The 19,565-nt window shown below is 39.4% G+C and overlaps 1 long non-coding RNA gene across 5 annotated transcripts in view; it reads left to right on the forward strand.

The window, feature by feature from the left end:
- Nucleotides 1-19,565, forward strand: part of LOC108398557 (uncharacterized) — a 137,909-nt gene that overhangs the window by 42,660 nt on the left and 75,684 nt on the right. For 3 of the 5 annotated variants that reach the window (XR_001853450.3, XR_005054748.2, XR_001853452.3), the window contains one exon: nucleotides 508-7,918. The exons of the other annotated variants lie outside the window; for them this stretch is intronic. This is a non-coding gene — a long non-coding RNA (uncharacterized lncRNA). Of the gene's footprint in view, nucleotides 1-507; nucleotides 7,919-19,565 lie in introns of those variants that run through there. 5 annotated transcript variants of the gene reach the window in all.

The following is a 19,565-nucleotide window of genomic DNA, read 5'->3' on the forward strand; positions in this document are numbered from 1 at the left end:
CAGATAGGGGATTTCAGTTTTGGGAATTGGGATTACAAATGTAAGGAAACATGACAGGCAATAAAAATGTTTAATCACCCAAACTCTAGAAATTAGGGCAGATTGACCATCTCAATAGCGGAAATGACCCCAAACTGATTACCAAAAAATAACTACCATCACTTTTGTTGCAAAGTTTGTTTTAGAGGTTCAGTAGCATCCATTGAACTTTTCCCCTGACTGTCTTAACACATCTTTTTCGTATTTGAGAGTCTAGCCAGGATTGGAAACAGAGGTGTGAAAGCATTGTGAGAGTGGCTGTTTTTGCAGTACTTTTGGCTAGAAATAAAATAAGCAGGAAATTCTAAAATGTCTTGAGAAAGTTTGTCCTCAAGAAAATTCTTGATTAAACTTTTTTAAAATATGGGATTCAGATATTTAGGTTAATATTCTAATAAGAATCATAGTCATGTGGATGATAACAGTAGTTGAAACTATTCTTTTATTGTCTGTATGGTTACTTTCTAGGGTTTTCAGTATTGTTTGATATGTTCCTCCTGTGGTAGCTGCAGACGCCTTATCAGGCCGAAGAGTTTGGTCATGGTACTTCCATTTTATACATGAGAAGACTGGACACAACGTCATAGCCAAAGTTATTTTGTTACTTTGTGTAGGCAGTACCTTTTACTTCATAGACACTCATACAATACTTTTAAATTTCTCTATCTATTGTAAATCAAGGTTATTTTGAAACACAGAAGTGCTGAGGTCTGTTCTCAGTACCATTTGTGAGTAAGAATGCAACTCCTCATTTTATGAATAATCTTAAAGAAAGATATATTAAATGCTTAACTATGTATGTTGCTGCGCTCAGTCTGTACTTTCCTAGAATCAAGACATTCAGTAAGTTTTTCTACTGTTTATGACTTTATAACAAATTACAATTTAATGTTGATTTGAAGGTACAGAAGCAATCAGACAAATCCAGATTTCTAGAAAAATGATTCGTTTATGATTAAAATGAGAAAGGATTTGGATTCCAGCATGTATAGGGGTGCTGTGGATACCTATAGCTGTGGTAAATAAATGAAAACAAAATTGAATACATTATTATTCACTGAGTTTAACTGAATAGAACTTATTAGCTTTAAACCTGGTTTTGTAAGAGTGCTCTCATTTTAATGTGCTAATTTCAAAGATATTATTACTAAGTGCTTGTGATAATAGTGTTTGAATCAATCTGACAGTGCTCTCTAAATATTTGAATATCATCCTTCATAAATGTATAATATGCCATATACCATTTACTTCTTATTTACTTATTCTTAAAGCATATCTACACAAAACCCACATGAAAATACAGGTATTTATATGGATGTTTAACCTATATTGTAGTAAACAGGAATATGTTTCAGAACATCTAGATGATTGTTGTTATGCTTATTGAATGAAGCCCAATGTGGAAAGTTGAATATATAAGTACAGAGAATGTAGTTCAAAACCACCTATCTCAAGCAATAATGACCCTAGTCTTCAGCTATAGCAATACATAAAGGTTATATTTATATATATACTTTAAGGGTTGATAAGGGAGCAGTTAAATCCAACATAGTAACCCTGATAGAGAGGTATAATTACATAGAATATCCAGTTTTCATGATCTATATGCATAAATTTATGAGGAATAGATTTCAACTTAATAGAAGGGAAAACCTTCAGAGGAAAATAACTGGGAAGTTTGATTGGATGGTCTCAGGAGACAACAGATTTCCTGTCAGTGGAGATGACCAAACAGATGTTATAGTGGGGGTTCCTGGTTACCTGGGGGGTCCCCATGGTTCCCTGCTAATGAACGATACCGCTTGAAGAGAAGAATCTCAGAATATTATGTCTGGAAAGAGCTTCAGAAATCATCTGGTTCTGCCTGCTCACTTTTCAGAGGAGGAAACTGAGCCCCAGGGAACCCAAATGTGTCATCCAACGTCAAATAGCTAATATGTTTTAGGGAGATTTTTGACAGGGGTCTATTTTTTTTATTTTATTTAGAGCCAAATGATTGGGGACTGTTTTCTCTGAGAAATGTTCGCTTGTGTAGAGTAGAGAAAACTGACATCTACTGAACACAGAAAGGCTTTTATCTCAGGGTAATGATCTGACAGGTGTAACTCACAAAGAACTGGTTTTGTACATGAATAATTAAGAGAAGTCATTTTAAACTTCTCTTCCTTTTTATAAATGCACTGTACTTCTGTGGCAGTGGGAATGTGGCATAGGCTTTATAATGTAAGGATCTCTAAGAAAGAGCAGAAGGGAAGGTCAGGATTAGGTTGCAAATGGGAGGTAAGTACTAAGAGTTCTAAATTCATTTCCCTTCATTATCAGCCATTCCTTGTGGGATATGAGGTAAGAAAAGGAAGGCAGAACTAGTTAAAAAGCACTAGAAGAGCCCGTCAGGCTGGTCAAAACAAAGTATTCCCTCGCTGACTGCTGACTGATCATTAGCCAACACTTGGAGCCTTCTGGGTGCCTCACCCCCCACAGCCCACTCACCACCCCGGCTGCTCCACTGCTTCCACATACACAGACTTCCTGACATTGAAGCAGCTGAAGAGTTAACATCTTCTCTTTGTTGACTGGATACTGAAAATTAATTTCTAGCCACAATGATGTGACTTTTCAACAAAGTTATTTCAGGTTAGCAAAGGCGATCTCCAGAATATGTTGTTTCGGTGAGTCAGTGAGTCCGGTTATTTGGTAATAACTGTAAAGTAGAGGGAAAAATATTTCTTCACTTATGAAGGCCTTTTGTTAAGTCTTTAAAGCATCTCATGTATTCAAAAATATTTGCAGAACATTCTTTAGATGAATTCGTGACCAGGTCATACAGATAATGGAGGCGTTTTCTGTTTTATTTTGTTTTGTTTTTTAATTTTCTGGTTGGTGGAAAGGATAAAAGATTTATCTCTTAGGACCTTGGCTCTTACATATATGAGGCACTGAAATAATAAAACAACTATCATCTGTGAGTGCTTACTGTATGCCAAGCGCTGTGCTGCGTCTTTTAGACATATCATCTCATTTAATTCTTGTAATAACTGTGAGATATGCTTTGATTATCCCTTTTACAGCTTAGGAGACTAGAGATTCAGAGCAGTGAAGTTACTTAAATAAATAACATCATCAGCTCATAAGCAGTAGAACAAGGATACAAACCTCAATCTATTTAGTGCCACTGGGGGTTGTAAGGAATCAGAAGCTGGACTCCAGCCGCCCTGTCTCTCAAGAACATCTGGGCCTGGGCTCCTTCACAGGCTATAGCTTAACTTAGGCCCTTTCTAAGCCCTGGTGCAGGATGTAGGCCAGTTCCCAGGATCATCAGTCTTGGTCCAGAGACTCCAGGGCTGAAGTATAGTTCAACAGCCATGGAGCTAGACAATACCTGTCTAGAAACATCAGAGCTGGACAACACCTGTATGATGTGGGGAAGCCTCTACAACTGACACTATTTTGTTAATAGCCAGATATCTTGCTGATAGCAGAATATCTTGTTAATGCCTTCATTTGTTAATAGCTGATCCTACCTCACCTCTTTGTGAGCCCTTTTCTGTTCCCACCCTTTCATCATTCGTTTTTGTCTCATCTCTCTTCTCCTACTTCCCGGTGTAATTCTAGATCACCTTTCTTGATCACCATAGGAACATACATTACAACATAAAAAACACTGAATTATGGAGGGGTTTCAAAGTTAACTTCAAGTGTAGGAGCAAATTCCATTTTTCTTCTTTCTTGCTCCCCAGGATTATTTCAGCACTTTAGATGTAACAAACATTAAAAAAATATCTGTGAATGAATTTATGTTATAGTTTTAAGAGGAAATATGTCATAGTATGGTAGTGATGTTCAGAGAAATTTTTGGGATATCTCTCTGACCACTGAAGAAAGATTCATAAACACTTTTTAGATTCATTACTGTTGAGAATAAAAGGGGCACACAATGAAGCTTAAATTTGACTTAGAAAAATGAAGAAAGGTTCTTATTCACTAAATAACTGCATTCCAAGTCATTTCAACTTATCATTAAGAATAAATTCCTTAATTCTGGGAAATCTTAATATGTAGAAGTCTTACCTCTGCCATGCTGTGGTAGTCATTGAGTAAAACAGAGGAAAGGCAGCTTTTCTTGATGCTGTGTGTGTTTATTTTACATGTACTCTTGCCAGATATCTGCAGGATATGCCTTTCATAGAGCTATGTGCCAGTCATCTCCAGGGAGCACAGTTTCTAATAGTATTTTAATTGAGATAAGTAACAGTGATTACTGTAATAAACTCTCTCAAGTCCCAATGACTTAACACAGTAGAAGTGTTATTTTTTGCTCACGGATCAGCAAGCCGTCTATCTCATGGTCATTCAGGGACTGAGTTTTCCTCCACTCCCTTTTAGGAGCTCACAGTCTTCTAATGGCCAGAAAGTGGGTAACAGAGAGGAGCTTATGGGAAGTTTCTTAATGCTTCAGCCTGAACTATGGGATAGAATCATGCATGAGGGCCCAGTCACACAGTCATGCCTTCAAGTGCAAGAGGAATGGACGTGTCATCTAGCTGCGTGCTCAGGAAGTAGAAGAAAAGAGTTTTGGTGAACACAGAGCAGCTGCAGCCACGAGGTGGTCTGTAAGCCACCACCAAAGCCCATTGTTTCAACAACAGTTAGCTTTTACAGTGCTTTACTCACAGGATTGAGATTTCAGAATCAGGAAAAAAGAAAAAGGAGTATCTCATTAAATCTTTGCATTGGGTTCTCTGTAGTTTCTTCTACTTTGTTACATAGACTTTTCCTTCAGATTTTGAAAAGTGACTCAAAACTAGTCTAGAGATGTAGTGAACCCTCCCTAAAGAAAAATGCCATGTAGTTTTTGCTAAGAAGGTCACAGAATATAGGAATCCTGGTGCCAAAAATCAGATAAAAACCCAAGTTACACATATTGAAAATTAAGGCAATAGCATTGTTATTCAGTTTGTTTATCTAGTTCTTCTGAGACTCAATTCTAAAGAAGGTAGAGGGTTTGTTCTCACCTTCTTCTGTAGAGTTTTCTTAGTAGATATGCTTTTAAGAAAAGATGCTCTGGGCAACCTACCAAATGAGAGAAAATATTTGCAAATCCTATGTCTAATAAGGAGTTAATATACAAAATATATGAAGAACTCACAATTCAGTAGCAAAACAAACAATCCAATTAAAAAGTGGGCAGAGACTCTGAATAGATAATCTCCAAAGAAAATATACAGATGGCCAATTGGTATATGAAAAGGTATTCAACATCACTAATCATGAGGGAAATGGAAATTAAAATCACAATGAGCAATCACCTCACACCTGTTGGAATGGCTATTATCATAAAGACAAGAAATAACAAGTGTTGGTGAGGATGTGCAACACCTCATGCACTGTTGGTAGGAATGTTAAGTGGTGCAGCCACTATGAAAAAGAGTAGGGAGCTTCCTCAAAATTAAATATAGAGCAACCATGTGATACAACGATTCCACTTCTGTATATTTATCTAGAGGAATTGAAAACACTTACTCAATGAGATATATGAATTCCATGTTCACTACAGCATTATTTACAATAACCAAGAAAAACATGGAAACAGCCTAAGTGTCCATTGATGGATGAATAAAGAAGAGGTGATATTTACATATATAATAGAATGTTATCTAGCCATAAAAAAGAATGAAATCTTGCCATTTTTGACAACATGGATGAACCTTGAAGGCATTATGGTAAGTGAAATAAGATAGAGAAAGACAAATACCATATGAGCTCAGTTATATATGGAATCTTAAACACACACACACACACACACACACACACACACACACACACACACACACAGTAAGACAAATACACAACACAAAAACCTGACCTCATAGTGAATACAGAGAACAGACTGGTGGTTACTAGAGGAGAGGTTGGGGTGGTAGGCAAAATGAATGAAGGTGGTCAAAATGTACAAGCTTCCAGTTGTAAAATATAGGGATATAATATACAGCATGGTTATTATAGTTAAAAATACCATATTATCTATTTGAAAAGTTCTCATCACAAGAAAGAACAAATGTATAACTATGTCTGGTGATGGATGTGAACTAGACTTACTGTGGTGATTATTTCACTGTATAAATGCATATCAAATCATTATGTGTTCACCTGAAACTAATATGTTATATGCTGATTTTATCTCAGTAAAAAAAATAAAATAAAGGAAAAAAAGAGAAAACAAAAAGATGCCTTGCTTTATGTGGTCAGGCAGATTTATGAGGGTCTCAGTAACAAGGGTCCTTATTCTGGAAAGTCTGAGACATTAAGTTTGATAATGAAAAAGGCTTGGTGTGTTTTCTGAATGAAAATTAATTTAGGGATATCCAAATGGGAAATTTTGACTTATAGAGAAAACATAATGCTTTTGGAGGAGTAAAACAGTACTGTGCCTAGCAACTAGTACATTTCCTGGCAGTTAGTTAAGCTGACCATATTTATTCATTTAATTCTTTTATTAAACATTGTGTCCCAGGCACTATTTCAAGTGCAGCAATTACAAAAACAGACAGATATCCCTGTTTTCATGGAACTTAGCATTGAACATAAACTATAAAAAATGTTCTATGATGGTAAGTGTTGTAGAAAATGTTGATGATAGATGTTGAGGAGAGGAGATCGAAGCATGTGGAGGGTTGAATTTTTAACTAAGGGATTCAGGGATAGTCTCACCAAGTGAAGACTTGAAGGAGGAGAGGTAGTGAGACATGTATCTATAGATTAAAAAGTGTATTCCTGGCAATAGGTAATAGCTTGTGCAAAGGCCCTGAGCTTAGAATGAACTTTGTTATAAAAACTCTAAGTAGGCCTTTTTATCTGGAACAGAGTCAAACAAGGTTGACACAAAAACAGAGGAGATCAGATAGGAAGCTTGGATTTTGAAGGGCACCCAATAGAGAAGCTTTTGGAAATTGTAAGGATTTTCCTTATGTTCATTTTGAGTGACATAGGAGCCAATTCATAAGGAAGTTTTGAGCTGAGGCATAGCAGGACCCTACAAGTTTTAAAAGATCAGTCTGTTAGCTCTGATGAGAGTATGGTGAGTGAAGTACAAGAGTGAAAATAGGAAGGCCAGGAAGCCAAGTGAAATTGATAGTGCTGTGAACCAGGGTCATAGTAGCAAAGGTGGTAAACTGCTGGTCTGATTCTGTATATATTTTGAAACTAGAGCCAACACGGTTTTCTGATAGGTTCAAACATGGGGACAAGGGTGCAGGGAAAGGAAAAGAGAAACTAAGGAAGACTCCAGGATTTAATGGCCTCCAACAGCATTATGGTTTCTCTATAAGTCAATATTTCCCATTTGGATATCCCTAAATTAAATTTCATTCAGTAGGTAGATGGAGTTGCCATTTGCTGAGGTGGGAAGTACTGTGAGCAGGTTTCGGCAGGGTGGGGAGGAGCTCCATATAGACCTGTTATATTTATAATGTCTGTTAGATACCCACTGGAGGTGTCAAGTATGCAGCTGGATATTTAAGTCTGGAGGTCAAGGTCAGGAAATAGAAATATGAGCACTCAGTAAATAGAGGATATTAAAGCCATGAGCCAAGAGATTACCTAGGTAAGTAAATACGGAGAGGCGGAGCAAAGACCCAGCTTACTGGGAGAAATGATGGAGCCCGAAAAGGAGACTGAGAAGTGGACAGGGAGGTAGGAGGGAAACCAGAAGAGTAGCCCTGTCTTTGATGTCGAGTGCAAAAAGTGTTTCCAGAAGGAGACAGTGATTGTGTCAAACGTTGTGTCAAACCAATTAAATGAGGATTGATGAACGTCTATCAGATTTAACAGTGTAGACATTCTTGGTGCTCAGGACCCAGGCAGCTTTTCGGAGTGGTGGAGGTGGTGGGAGCTCTTTGAAGGGAGGTTGAGAGAAGGGGAATGGGGGGCTGGTGCAGTGAGGATAGACAACTCTTGGGAGAGTTTTGTGAAAGAGGAAAGAGAAATAGGTAGTACCTGGAGGGGTAGGAGATATTGAGAAAGGATTTTGAAAGATGAGAGAATTAGCTTGTTTTTGAACAATGGTGCCTAGAATGGGGGAGAAAATGAATGATGGAGAGAGAAAGGAGACCTGGGCCAAAGTAGATGGGAGATGTAGAAGGGTTGGCATCATCCAGGGCCTTAGACTGATGGCAGAGGATCAAAAAGGCTTTAGAAAAATGGAGAAGGTCTGAAACAGTCCTCAGAGAAAGAGGGTAGGAGAATCTACATATTAAATATGATGAATCGATTCCATTGTGGTCCAAGGATTATTGGAGTTAGACATCTTGAAAGAGTAAGATGAAAATAAAGAACGGTTAATAACTGTCTTATAAATGAATGGCAATCAGTCTGTTTCCAACTGAGTTGTAAGGCAAAAAGGGTATTAAACATTTCCCTGAGATTTAAAAATTATCATACGACATTTTTGGAAACCGCAGGTTTGTGCATTTGGTAGAGTCCTGTATGCTTCTCTGGGAAGGCCTGATTAACATTGACACACACTCCCGCGCAGTGTGTGTCAAGACTAAATGAATGGTCTTGGCCAGTAGACCTTGCACTTAAAATACGTGCCAGTGAAGGGAGTGGGACTAGTTGGATGAAATACAGCCCCGAGGGAGGGCTGGAGCAAGAGACCTGTGCATTCTGCCTTCCAGACCTGAACCAGGAAGTCAGTGTTAATAGCTTTGATTTACAAAATTAATACCCTCCAAAGAAAATCCACCTGTTGCCAAATCTAATGCCAGGATTTGGATGTTCACGGTTCCTTCAAGGCCCTTGCTTGTTTTCATTTCTTTCTTTTTCCTTGTTCTTTTTCTTCTCCTTCTTGCCAGAGTTTTCTGACCTTTTAGGCACGAATACTACAGAACTTGCAATCTATCTTCTTGATAAATTGTTTAATCAGAAGGACTTAATGAAAGAGAAAGTGAAGGAGGGAGAGAGAGATTTTAAACATTTTGTTTTAAAACACATTTCTCCTGGTACAGGGTTACCTAAATACTTTGTGTACATATAAATGCACTGTTTATGTCTTGTAGTTTGGCCCACTTATTTTGAAATCCAACTCTTCAAAACATTCCTTTTTAGTTAGGTAAGGCTGGAAAAAAAAACAGTGTTCTCAGAAGAAATTCTTTTGACCTAGGTGCCAAGGACTTCTTATTTTTGTTCCATATACCTTCATTTTTAGAATTAGATACCCCTGCTAAATTTGATCTATCACACAGTGAGATGTCAGTATTTAGCAAATGCTGTTGCCACTAATGGTTTTTACACTTGTGTTGTTTCATGAAATCTACTTTTTAAATTTTGTGGATTAAAGTTTCCATTCAGAATCACCAAAAAAGAGGCGAAAAATGTAGACATAGTTTTCCCATAAAGAGCATGTAAAAAGATTCATTAACATACAGTTTCTCTGGTGTTGGCTAGTGTTAAGAGGAAAAGTATTTAAAGGTTACTCTTAGTATTTGGCTGAAATAAATGTGAAGCAATTTAGATGCAGGGGTGTTGAGATATATAGATATTTTAAGTTGAACTCTTTTCTTGAATTTATTCATATTGCCTTGAGGTTTGACTGAGTTCAAGAATGGAAAAAAAATGAAAATTTATTATTATTATTACTTTTAATTGGAAAAAGACTTTTCCTAAACATGGATATAATCCATGCTATTGTAAAACATTCTACCAATGGTGAAATATCTAAACTACAAAGTAAAGTCCTTCCCACAACCCTATCTCCCAAAGATAACAAATTTAGAAGTTTAATTTGTGTCCTTCTGGATTTATTTCTACATGTGTGTATGTGTGTTCCTTTAGATTTTAAAACAAAATGAGCTCTTATATAATCATTTTAACCTCTGTGTTAATTTTGTACTAAATTATGAACCTATTTCCATCTATCTTTACCTCATTCATTTGATTGTGTAAATGAGCCAATATTTATTTATTTCACCATTGAGGATTATTTACATTTCTAATTTTTGCTATTCTAAGAAATGTTGCTATTCATACCTTGATACAATGGATAACATCACCTATCTCACAGGTTTATTGGAATTAATAAATACACTAATACATTTGAAGTGTCTAAAAGAGTACATGGTGCGTAAGTGCTTCACATAGTTACTTTCTTTTTATTATTCTCTTTCTTTTCTTTATTACTAGTGAACATATCCATAGGACAAACTTCTAGAAATGAAATTATTCATTTGATAAATATTACCAAATTGCTTTCAAACAAGATTCTACCAAGTTATACTCCCTTCATCAGTGAATAAAGAATACTTGTTTTTTTCCCAAACTATTCAAACTTTTCAATAGAAGCATAATATACATATAGAAAAATAAATGTGCATTTTAAGTATTCACTGAATGAAGTGAATCCATATGAGTAACCAACATCCAGCTTTAGACAGAGTATGTTTCCATCCAAGAAGCCTCTATTGTCCCCACCCACTCATTATCTGCTCTTCTCACTCCAGAGTTAAGGAATATCCTGTGTAAATACTGTTACTGTGAATTAGTTTGTACTCTACTTCTTTCTTGAGTAGCTAGCTTCTTTCACTGTCTAGCTTCTTTCACTCAACATTAAGTTTGTACTAGATGATTATGAACATCCATGCTACTACAGTTACCAATAGTTGATTCAGCTCTATGGTGTTCTATTCTAGGAATATATGGTAAGTTATCCACTGTACTGCTAATGCACATTTTATGTGTTTTATGTGTTACAAATAACACTGTTTTGATTCTTGTACATGTTTTTTGGTGTTGTGTGTGTAATAAATTACACAGAATTTATATATATTAATATATGCCATTTATACATAATGTATTATATACACACACACATTTCTGTTGACCATTACCCCTGAGTAAAATTGCTAGTTAATAGGATAAGTGTGACGTTACCTTTAAAAGTTTTCCAATTTGTGCCAATTTATCACAATGACAGCAATGTAAGCTAGTACCAGCTGTATATCCTGACCAATTTTTGGTATTATTTATTTTTATTTTTAAGATTTTGGTCATTCACATGGTTCTATAGTATTATATCACCATAGTTTTAATTGTATTTTCCTGATAACTAATAAAGTTTAGTCCCTTTTCCTATGATTTTTAGTCATATGGAAATCCTCTTTTGTGAAGCACCTTTTCAAGTCTTGTGCATATTTTAAAAACTGGCTTGTCTTTTTCTTATTTATTTTAGTAGTTCTTTCTTTTTCTGGATTTGTGTTCCTTGATATATCAATGATATCTCTTAGTATATACAATGAGATGTTCTTCTCCTAATCATGACTTTAAATAAACAAGTTCTTCATTTTAATGAAGTCTGCCTTTTCAACCGTCTCCTTTGTAAATAGTACCTTTTGTGATTTGCTTAAGAAATCTTGGTCTGTAAAAGCCATGCAGGCATCTCTGTTTTTACTAGAAGCTTTGCTGTCTTACTTTCTTTGTTAGATCTGTGACCCATTGTAAATTGATTTTATGTGATGTAAGAAAGTAGTAGATATTCGTATTTCTTCCATATAGTTAGCCAACTGACTACACCGTTTATTGAAAAGTACTACACTGACACTAAATCATAGGCCATAGTGTCCATTTTTCTGGACTGTGCTGTTTTACTGGTCTATTTATCTTTTTGTCAAAACGACATGCTTGTAAATTCTTAATATCTGCAAGTGCAAATCCTCTACTTTGTTCTTCCACAGGATTGTCTTTGCTATACCTGGCCCTTTGCATTTCCATGTGCAATTTAAATTATGCTTAACAATTTCCACAACCAATCCTTCTTGGATTTTGATTGAAATTGCATTGAATCTGTATACTAACTTAGGGAGAATTTACAGTTTTATAGGAGTGAGTCCTCTAATCCATAATATGGTATAACCCCACGTCTATTTAGGTCCCTCAGTAGTAGAAGCAGAGGTTTTAGATATATTTCATTTTATTTATTCTTAGATATTCAACATTGTTTAAATTTTCTTTAAATTTTATGTTTTATAAATTTATTTTTTAAAATTTCATCTTTATTGAGGTATGATTAACAAGTGAAATTTTAAGATATTCAAAATGCACATTATGGTTATTTGATATATGTGTACATTGTGAAATCAGTTCCACACACATCTAGTTAATTAACACATCCATCACCCCCTATGTTTATATAAAAGTTGGGCTACTTGATATCTGTGCTTTCCACCATGTGGGAAATACATTTTATAGTAAAAATAAATAAAATCAGTATGCAGGGAAATGCAATGAAAAGACACGGAATGAGAGACTGGGCTATGTTGGAGTTCTTGGTTCTAGTTATTTGGTAATCCCAGGTGCATCTCTATTTTTCCTATAGAATTTTTATTGTGGTAAAATATACATAACATAAAATTTACCATTTTTAACCATTTAAACCATTTTTAAGTATACAGTTCAGTAGGATTAAGTACACTCACATGTTGTGCAAGCATTACCACCATCCATTTCTGGAACTTTTTTATCTTCCCAAACTGAAACTTTATGACCATTAAATGACAAGTCCTGTTCTCCCCTCACCACAACCCCTGGTGACCACCATTCTGCTCTCCATGTCTACAAATTTGACTATTCTAGGTACATAAAGTGGAATCATACAATATTTGTTCTTTTGAGACTGGCTTATTTCACTTTGCATAGTGTATTCAAGGCTCATCCATGTTGTAGCATGTGTCAGAATTTTCTTCTTACGGCTGAGTAATGTTCCATTGTATGTGTATACAATGCATTTTATTTTTTATCCATTCATGTGTTGTTGGGCAACACGTGGGTTGCTTCCACATTTTGGCTATTGTAAATAATGCTGCTGTGATCATGGATGTAAATGGTTTGGTTTTTATATTTTTTGTTTTGCTTATTAAGCGAATGAGTTAAAGTACTACTTAGAACCAAAAAGGTACCAACTAATATGCAATGAATCTGTTTCCAGACATCCTATTCTATTCCTTTGATCCACCAGTCTTTTTCTGAATCAATACCACACTGTCTTAATTATTTTAACTTCATAGTACATTTTTGAGGTCTAGTAAATGAATTTTCCCACATTACTCTTTTACAAAAAAATGTGTTGGCTGGATTTTCAGCATTTTTTCCCCAGAAGATCAATTGTCAAGTTCTAAAAAGAAAACAAAAGGAATTTTGTTTGGTATTACATTGCATTTTTAATTAATTTTGGGAGAATTAACATTAAACCTTTTGAAAGTTATATATGTTACATATTCTTTTGTAGAGGAGCCAAGTAATAGTAATTTGGGTCCCCTTTTTCCAAATGTCTCAGTCTTTTTCCCAGTTTGATGTTGTCTAGGAAAAACTCTCTTCTTTCCTTTTCTCACAGAATACTGTACTAATGGCCACCAAATGTGTGAGGATTTTTCCACACAAAGCAATTCTGCAACACCAACTGGGTGTCCTATATTTCAATTAAATTCTAACACTAAGCAGAGTTAGTGCAGATCCCACAGGTTAAAGGATCTGTTCCACAAAACTGCCTACCCCGACGTCAGATTCTAATTACAAGTCCAGGCTGTCACCAGCGCTTCTGACTGACCAGCTATAAACTAGGATTTGGTAATTTGTTGGAATGGCTTGGGTTTGATAATTTATTAGAATAGCTCACAGAACTCGGGGTAACATTTACTTAGGTTTACTAGTTTATTAAAAAGGATATAGTAGAGGATATTGTTGGCAGCCGCGCTCAGAAAATAGCGCCCCATGCAGGGCAGCCGGAAGGCCCCGAACTTCCTAATGACAAATCATCCCACACCACTAAACTACATGCTAATTGCGCCTTGGCATAAGGACCAATGAGACCCACCAAATGGTTATGCTAATAAGGCATATGGAGCCGCACCAACCAGGTCAGAGCATGAGAACTATATAAGCAAGCCTCTCCTTCCCCTCTGGGTCCTGCCCAACTCATTTGTTTCACAAAGAGCTGAAGAATAAAGCTTTCTGCAGAAGAATCCTGCTGTTGTTGCATGCTGTTCTTGCCGGCGAGGACAGGGCACGCGACAAGTGGTGCCGAAACCCGGGAACCAGAACATCACCGGCACAGGGAGGACCCTTCAGACATCTGGAGAGGATTCAGAACTGCAGGTCAGAAGAAAGCCCGGAGGGGTAAGTTCCGAGAGGCCCCTGCTTTTTAGGATGATGGTTGATGGTTCTCTGTAAATAAGGAGGCACCATGGGGAATGCACCGTCATTAGTCACGGCGCTGCAGACAGCTCTCAAAGAGCGAAACTTGAAGGTCTCCAGCAAAGTCTTAGGATCTTTTGTGAAGGAGATAGACCGTGTGGCCCCCTGGTTCATTTGTTCAGGGTCCCTCTCAATCCCGAGCTGGGACAAACTGGGGAAAGATCTTGATAGAGAGGAGGAGGAGGGTAGCCTGAGGGGAGGCACCAGGCCCCTCTGGAAACTGATTAGAGCTTGTCTGCAAGATGAGAGATGTGAAAAGGTAATAAAAGAAGGTCAGAGAGCATTGACAGATATCCAAGAGAGCATGTCAGAAACGGAACGGGAAACAGAGAGCGCGCGCGGCCGAAAAAAGGCCACAAAAACGAAGGTAAAGAAACCTCAGAGTGAGGGAGAAAGCCCGCCTAGGGCAAAAGCGAAAGAGCCCCGAGAAGTGAGTGACGATCACCTCGGAGAAAATAGTAAATACCCCTGGAAAGAGTTGAGGGACCTCCAACTCTCCAATAGGGAATCTGAGGAGGAATTAACGTCCGCAGAGGAAGGGGAAGAAAATAAAACCGCAGAGTGTAGAAGTAAGGGAACCAGCAAAGTTGAAAAGCGGACCAAGGAAAAAATGAAAGCAGGGTGTCCCCCGACGCCCTTTGCCCCGCCACCTTATGTGAGTGGCGCACTCTCCTTTTGCCACCCAGATACTCTTCAGGCAATTAGACAAATGTTTCCTGTATTTGAGGATAACGGTGTACGCTCTCACCAGCCCCTGAGCCATAAACAAGTTAAGGAGTTAGCAGAATCCGTTCGGGCTTATGGAGTCAGTGCTAACTATACCATAGCACAAGTTGAGAGATTAACAGAGACAGCTATGACACCCGCAGACTGGCAATATGTAACTAAGGCATGCCTTTCTAGTATGGGGCAATACATAGAATGGAAGGCATTGTGGCATGATATCAGCATGACCCAGGCACGCGCAAACGCGGCCGAAGGACAGCCTGCATGGTCATATGATATGCTGACGGGCCAAGGACAGTGGGTAGCCGACCAGACCGCCTTCCCCTTACAGGTATATGCACAAATAAACACGTGCGCCGCCAAGGCATGGAAAGCCCTCACCAACAAAGGAGAAGTATCAGGCAATTTGACAAAAATTATTCAGGGGCTGAGCGAGCCATTTTCTGACTTTGTCGCTCGTATGATAGAGGCCGCAGGCAGAATATTTGGAGATCAGGAACAAGCAATGCCCCTAGTGGAGCAATTAGTGTTTGAACAATGTACCAAAGAATGCAGACAGGCGATAACACCCTGGAAACAAAAAGGGATACATGCCTGGTTGAAAGCCTGTAGAGAAATAGGAGGGCCACTCACCAATGCGGGCCTAGCCGCGGCCATATTACAGAGCCACAAACAAGCCAGGATCACTAACAGAAGTATCAAATGCTTTCAATGCGGGAAATTAGGACATATAAAGAGAGAGTGTAGGAGCCCAGCTTCAGAACAAACAACCCAAAAGACCCCTGAGTTGTGCCCTAAGTGTAAGAAAGGCAGGCATTGGGCTAATGAGTGCCGGTCTATTAAAGATATAGAAGGGAAACCCTTAGAGTTGCCAAAAAACGCCCAGAGGGGCCCCCGTCACCAGGGCCCGCAAATATATGGGGCAACCAGCACGCAAGTGTCATTCGGGAACAACCAGGCCCCCCAAGGAGAGCCACTTCAGGTTCCGCGGGATTGGACATCCGTGCCACCACCAGAATAGTGTTGACTCCACAGATGGGAGTTCAGCCTATCCCTTCAGACTTTAAAGGCCCCCTACCACCAAATACCATTGGGTTACTCCTAGGGCGCTCTTCTGCTGCATTGAAAGGCCTGGTAGTTCATCCCGGAGTCATAGATCAAGATTATGAAGGACAGGTAAAAATCATGTGTTCGGCCCCTAGAGGAATCTACCCTATATCTCCGGGAGACCGCATAGCCCAGCTCTTAGTTTTACCTAGTCTCCACGCCAATTATCCTGCTACCAACACGGAGAGGGGAGAAAGGGGCTTCGGCTCCTCTGACTGGGATTCAGCCTTCATAGTATTAGATTTAGCAGACAGACCAAAATTAACTCTTCAAATAGAGGGAAAGAGCTTTGGGGGAATCCTAGACACTGGAGCAGATAAAAGTATTATCTCTGCAACCTGGTGGCCCTCCAAGTGGCCTGTGACCCAATCCTCACATTCATTACAAGGTTTAGAATATGAGTCAAGCCCTTCAATTAGTGCCAAACCATTGAAATGGCGAGCCCCTGAAGGACAAGAGGGTATAGTCACCCCTTATGTACTCCCTCTACTGGTCAATTTATGGGGGAGGGATGTCATGAGAGACTTAGGCCTCAAACTCATTAATGAATACTCCACCCCCGCCCAAGGCATGATGATGGACATGGGATACATCCCTGGCAAGGGGCTGGGGAAACACCAACAGGGACACATAGAGCCCATCCTGCCCAAAGTAAAGAATGACCGTCACGGCCTGGGTTTTTCATAGGGGCCATTGAAGATGCCATGCCCATACCTTGGCTCACAGAGGAGGCCGTATGGGTTCCTCAGTGGCCCCTATCCTCTGAAAAATTAGAAGCAGCTCATTGCTTAGTGCAAGAGCAGCTCCAAGTGGGACACCTAGAACCCTCTGTGTCCCCATGGAACACACCCATATTTGTAATCAGGAAAAGGTCAGGATCATGGAGGTTGCTTCATGATCTGAGAGCAGTAAATGCTCAAATGAGAATGCTTGGACCCGTACAACGGGGACTGCCACTCCTCTCTGCCTTACCCAAAGAATGGAAAGTGCTCATAATAGATATTAAAGATTGTTTCTTTTCTATACCTCTAAGCTCCAAGGACAGGGAAAGATTTGCTTTTACTTTGCCAGCTATTAACCATGAACAACCCGATGCCAGATTTCAGTGGAAGGTCCTCCCTCAAGGAATGGCAAATAGCCCCACCATATGTCAACTGTACGTTCAGCGAGCGCTAGACCCAATTCGTAAGACCTATCCCACGCTAAAGATCATCCATTACATGGATGACATCCTTCTTTGCTCCCCACAACCAGCGGAAATAGAAGAAGCATATATAGATCTCACTAGGTCCCTAGAAAATTGGAGACTGAATATAGCAAGCGAGAAGGTCCAAAAATCTAGTGTTAGCAAATTCCTAGGAGCAACCATTTACACAGATGTAATTTGCCCCCAAAAGCTTGAGATAAGACATAATCAATTGCGAAATTTGAATGACTTCCAAAAACTCCTAGGGGATATTAATTGGTTGCGCCCATACTTAAAGATACCCACCACTGAATTGACTCCACTATTTAAAACCCTAGAAGGAGACCCACAACTAACGTCACCGCGCTCCCTCACACCTGAGGCATTACAAGCCATTCGCAAAGTAGAACAGGCTTTGATGACAGCACAATTAAATAGAGTGCAATCGAATGAACCCTTTGAGTTGTGTGTGCTTCCCACCCCGGAGCTGCCAACAGCAGTTTTATGGCAGCACGGCCCACTGATCTGGATCCATCCCCAAGCCTCTCAGGCTAGGACAATAGAGTACTATCCGGCAGCCGTGGCCAAACTTGCTTTGAGAGGAGTAAAAACCTCCATGACACATTTCGGAGAGGCTCCAGCTAAAATTATAACCCCTTACAGCGTAGAACAGATACAAGTATTATGTGCTATGAACGATGATTGGGCCATACTTGCTTACAGTTTCTCAGGAAACTTTGATAATCATTTCCCTAAACATCCCCTCATCAACTTCGCCAAAAATCATCTCCTAGTATTTCCTCGGGTCACTAGCCTAACCCCGCTGCCTCATGGAAAAACAGTTTACACGGACGGGTCTAAGACAGGCACAGGTGCCTATGTCCATGATGGCAAAGTTGTGACAAAAGGCTACACGCCTGACACTCCACAAATAGTGGAATGTCGCATAGTCTTAGAGGTCCTACAAATCTTTCCTGAACCTTTAAATATTGTGTCTGACTCCTGTTATGTAGTTAATGCAGTCAAATCTCTAGAAGTGGCCGGGCTAATCAAAGCGTCCAGCCCAGTAGCCACTTTGTTCAAACAGATACAATCAGCACTACTTCATAGGCAATCTCCTTTGTATATAACTCATATCAGAGCACATTCAGGCCTTCCCGGGCCTATGACCCAAGGCAACCACCTGGCAGACCTCGCAACCAGAAATATAGCTTTTCCCCTGCTAGACCCTATCACCACAGCTTCAAAATTCCATACACAATTTCATGTCACTGCCGAAACACTGCGCAAGCGGTTTAGCATAACCAGGGCTGAAGCTAGGAACATTGTCCTTAGCTGCCAACATTGCTGCAGCTTCCTTCCCACACCTTATGTTGGGATCAACCCCAGAGGTATTAGGCCTTTACAAGTTTGGCAAATGGATGTGACGCATATTTCGTCTTTTGGGAAACTGAAATATGTACATGTATCCGTGGATACTTGTTCAGGAGTCATCTTTGCCTCCCCATTGTCAGGAGAGAAAGCTTCCCATGTCATCCAGCACTGCCTTGAGGCTTGGAGCGCATGGGGGTTACCACAGATTCTGAAAACAGACAATGGCCCAGCCTATACCTCTACAAAATTTGCTCAATTTTGTCATCACATGGGGATAAAACATATCACTGGCCTTCCCTACAACCCACAGGGTCAAGGGATTGTGGAACGTGCGAACCGCACGCTCAAATCCTATTTACTTAAACAAAAAGGGGGAATTGAAGATATACCCCCCACACCAAAAACTGCCATAGCCCTAGCACTTTTCACTATAAATTTTTTGAATCTGGATGCTCAAGGCCATACAGCAGCGGATCGCCATAATCAGTGGCCAAAAGACCCACAAGAACTAGTAAAATGGAAGGACGTGTTATCTAACCAATGGAAGGGCCCGGATCCAATCATAATCAGATCCAGGGGAGCTGTGTGTGTTTTCCCCCAGGGTGAAGAAAATCCCTTCTGGATCCCGGAGCGCCTAACGAGGAAAGTCCTAAACAAAGGAGATGACTTCGCTATACCTCCTGACCCTGCTCCTGACACTGGAGACCCCGACTCAGGGAGTATTGAGATGGGGAATCCTGTCTGCCTTTCCTAAGCCTATGCCTGTCCGTTTCAATGCAGCCGTTTTTCCGCGCTTTTTCACTACCAATGCTAGTATGAACTTGCCCTACTTAGTTAAAGACACCCTAGTAGCTCCCCTGGGAGAAAACCGATCCTTCGTAACTAATGGGTCATT

This window comes from Manis javanica, chromosome 13 (assembly GCF_040802235.1).
Source record: "Manis javanica isolate MJ-LG chromosome 13, MJ_LKY, whole genome shotgun sequence".
Lineage (NCBI taxonomy): Eukaryota > Metazoa > Chordata > Mammalia > Pholidota > Manidae > Manis > Manis javanica.